At 49.1% G+C, this 4229-nt stretch overlaps 1 long non-coding RNA gene across 1 annotated transcript in view; it reads right to left on the bottom strand.

Annotated features, from left to right (window-relative positions):
* Positions 1–2694: 2694 nt before the first annotated feature.
* The window catches only part of LOC109323878, a 5942-nt gene continuing 4407 nt past the window's right edge, over positions 2695–4229 (bottom strand). Inside the window, exon 3 of the long non-coding RNA XR_002104764.1 lies at positions 2695–2785. This is a non-coding gene — a long non-coding RNA (uncharacterized LOC109323878). The remainder of the gene's footprint in view (positions 2786–4229) is intronic.

Here is a 4229-nt window from a genome sequence, read left to right as displayed (position 1 = left end):
CTGAGTTACAAATTAAACCTTAGAGAAAATAGCAGTATATGTGTACAAATATAAATATATGTATGTATGTAAATATCTATAAATTCAGTAAATAGCAGTATATGTGTACAAATATAAATATATGTATGTATGTAAATATCTATAAATTCATATGTATCTATATATATATATAGTAAATAATAAATATTGCAAATGGTTACCTGTTCTGTCGGAGTACTGTTACAGGAGGTATCCTTGTACTGGGATCCTGCTAGCCCAAAGGAACTGGAAGGACAGTTCTAGCTGGTGCCCCAGGGTTCCACAAATTGCCACTGGCAGCAGTTAGTGCCCCGCGGCAGGGTGTTACACATGAAATACTGATATAGCACCAGTGTAGCTTCTTTCCTCTGCTTCCAACACTGCCCTTGGGCTAGTGGCATTTTGCTCCACCATTTGCATGGGACAGATGTTCAACTGGAAATCCAGCTCCAGACAGTCTTATTAAATCTTGCAATTGCTAACATTACCCTGATATTTGGCGTTCTTAACACTTAAGCTGTGTGAAATCACAAAACTGCATGAAAACCTCTGCTTTCATTTTTGTAGGGAAAAAAGTGATTCTACTCTTACTGTTTCAAATAAAAAGCTTGGACATATTACATAAGTGCACCCTAAAATGCAGAAGCCAGAGGGCAAAGAAAATGACTCCCAAGTTGACTGATGGTTGTTACAATTTCATGATTTGTACTTCACTCATGGTCTGAACACTTGAGGTCAGCAATACTGCCTTAAAACACAGTGGCCCTGCCCACATGAGCATGGACATTTAGTTCCCCAGGGACAACTATCAGCTGGACACATTGTGCCACCTCTAGTTGTCCCCAGGAAATGCCTGTGACATGCACCCTCTGGCGCTTGGCAGGTTACTCCAGGTGGGGTAGGGGAGGCTGGCCACCAATGGGTTGGCCCAAGCAGCCTTACCTGGCATCCTGGAGGACTCCTGGGGCTGCAGCAGTGGCAATGCTGCCACTTGGAGCCTGGCTGGCAGCTGGAGTGTGGGTCTGGATTGCCAGGCTCTGGTTTTGAGCAGCACTTTTCCCCTACATTCACTGTTCAGTTTTTTTGGTTTTTTTGGGGGGGCGGGGGCTTTTTTTACCCCTGGATATCCAGGGGCCAAAAGAAATCCCTGCACTGCTCCCACGCAGCACAGAGAACTGCTGAAAGTCCAGTATATGGTACCACAGATGTATCTATGGCATCATATGCTGCACAGTCATGCTTGTTTAGACAAAGCCAGTGGGCACATCTACACATGCAAGTAGTGTGCCACAAACTCCAGTGTGACTGCTCCTAGGAGTAGCATCTTCACGTCTGCCTGAGCCTACAGCAGTTTGAGCCAGGGTGGAACAACCCTGTGCTGGCAGCAGGTTCAGGGGGTCATCCCTGAGCTTCAGATGGCAGCGTTGGATGGTAAAGGGGCTGGCTAGGTCATGAGACTGCCCAAAGTGCAGAGGTATGTGGCTGACCCCTGAGCCTGCTGCAAGTCTGTGGCTGCTATGCCCCAGCTCAAACTGCTGCAGTCTTGGTCACCATCCACATATGCATTTCTGCACAGTAAATTACTCCACCATACAGGTTAACTTACTGCATATGTGGAGACGGTGACACTTTACTGTGGAGCTAATTAGTCAACCCCACAGTAAAGCACAAATGTAAATTCACCCAGTTAGACCTATTTTGCCTCTCAAGAACATTTATCTTAATTTCTAGCAAAAAGGCTACATTAGCTCTAATGATGCTTGTTATAATTCAGCCTTTTAAATAACTCCCAATTACACCTGCTACCACAAAACTCTTTTGTATAACTACCTTGTTAATATATTATCATAACCATTTCCTTTGGCAGCCCTTTGAGCATTGGCCAACAGAGAGCTGGGAGAAGAGAATCTGGTGAGGGAGATGATTCTTGGACATCTGGACACAGTGGCTCATCCATTGGAGTTGATTTCTCAAAAGCAAGGCTTCAGTGCTGGTAGATGCAGCTTCATGGAGGACACTCGCACTGGTCTGGAAGTCCTCCAGTTTGATCCCCAGGATTCAATGCAAGCATCACCGGTGAAAGCTCTTGCAGGTTTTAACGCGGTGTTGGTAGACAGCCTAGGTTTCACTGCAGTAAAGGAGGATGGTCAGCATGACAGCCTTATAAATCAAGACCTTTGTCAACTTATAAAGGTCTCTATTTTTGAAGACACATTGTCACAGCTTGAAGAGGGCGACACTGGCACAGTTGATCCGGTGCTGGATTTCTTCATCGAGGGTAGCCTGTTAAGAGAAGTGGCTGCTGAGATACAGAAAGTGCTCCACATACTCCAGAGCCTCCCCATCTACATACATAGCATGAGGGATGTTCAGCTGGCCTGGTGAAGAACCTTCATCTTAGTGACGTTCACTGACAAGCTAAGTCTCTTATATGAAGCGTTGAACTTCCTTGCACTTCTTGTGCTTGCACTTCCTGTTGCAGAGTGAGCCATCATGGTACAAGACAAGCCAATAAATGGTACAAAGACACACTCAAGATTGCCCTCGAGCATGGAGGCATCGACACCAATGGCTAGGAGGAGCAAGGTGCTGACCGTTCACTGTGGTGTGTGCAAAGCCCAACGACTCAATACTGAGGTGGAACAGCAGTGGTGGAGGAAGAAGACGACCAACCTGGGACTGCAAATCCCATTCCCCCATGCAACAACATGCACCCATTGCCAAAGAATGTGTGCATCTAGAATCAGGCTCTTCAGTCACCTGAGGACTGTTATCAGATTTGCCCATCAGTCTGGGGTGTGCTCATTTATTAGGGTTATGTTTCTAGGGTTTTTGTAATTCTATCAATGTGCTGCTTGTTACTTGTGTTTCTATATGGAGCTGTATCTCTTCCTTCTGCAAGCCCTCACCCCCAATGGAGCTATCTTTCAGGACTCAGTTTCAGTGGGGCTGGGTTCCTCCAGCCACCACATCAGTCACACACACACACACACACACACACACACACACACACACACACACACTAATGTGACATGCCTGAACTGGCTGGGTTGATCAGCATGTACAGGCTGACACCCTCATATGCCAAGAATCAGTTCATTAAGGTAACAATAAAATGCAATCAGACACAAGCATGCAGGTGAACAGAATACTTCTGAATCTAGCTGTGTGTCCAGCTGAGACCCTCATGGGCTAGCATTCAGTTCATTAAGGCATGCCTGAACCAAACTCGGTCAATCAGCCTATACAAGCTGATCCCCTTATGTGTCTCAAGCTCAGTACGTCCCAATCTTTTGCCCTAAGTGTCCTAGCAGTGTTAGCCTCTTGATGAGCAGACCCCACAGGATTTCTGGGCTTCACAGGGATCTTTGGCTTGGGTAAAAGAAGCGCAGCTGCAGAGCACATGGGGAAGGGAAGTAGAGAAGGAAAAATATACCCGGTTACGACCAGTTGACTATAAAAGTTATTTATTGCTAAGAATACGAAATTTACAATGGTACTAGTAGTAATAGACATGCAAGGGAAAACAAACAAAAACAATTACAATTGAGGCTCAGTTAGGCTCCGGAGTGGTGAGAGATGCGCGGGTGAAGCCTGCTGTGCCCCTGCTCCCCCGAAGCCCCCCAGACACCCCCTCAGCAGCCGCCAAGCCCCCTGCTGACCCCCAGCACAGCTGGAGGTAAGCGGGCTCATGGTGGGAAGGGGTTAACTCCTCGCTCCCTGGGAGGAGGCCGCTGCCTGGTGCCGGGCCGGGTCAAGCCCCTGCCCAGGCCCCTACTTGGCCCAGCCCCCCAGGGAGCCCCACGACCGGAGCCACGCGAACAGGCTGCGTAAACAGGTGCTCGAGTTAGCGCAGGAGAGGGCGTGGGAGGGCACGAGACCCTGCCTGCGACCCCCCAGAATAGTCAGCCCCAGCCTACCAGAGGCATGACACAGATGGGCATGCGCCGCACCCCGAGGGTCCCCTCGGGCTCTGCGGCCCCCCATTGGGCACCTCAAAGACGGCCACTCAGACGGAGCCCATGGTTCCAGGCTCCATGCAGACGGAGCCCCTGGCTCTTGGCTGCGGGGGCTGCCTGTCCCTTTTTCAGGCTCTGGGGCCTGGGAGCATGGCCACCTCCCCTTGCAGGGTCTGCTCCCTACTAGGGTCTCTGGCGCGCCAACTGGAGGACTCCTACTGCCAGGTCCTTTTCCCCCAGGAGTCGCAGGGT

Source organism: Crocodylus porosus, unplaced genomic scaffold, assembly GCF_001723895.1.
Source record: "Crocodylus porosus isolate Cpor-Errol unplaced genomic scaffold, CroPor_comp1, whole genome shotgun sequence".
Lineage (NCBI taxonomy): Eukaryota > Metazoa > Chordata > Crocodylia > Crocodylidae > Crocodylus > Crocodylus porosus.
The sequence above is the reverse complement of the archived record's forward strand: the minus strand, read 5'-3'. Positions and strand labels throughout refer to the sequence as shown.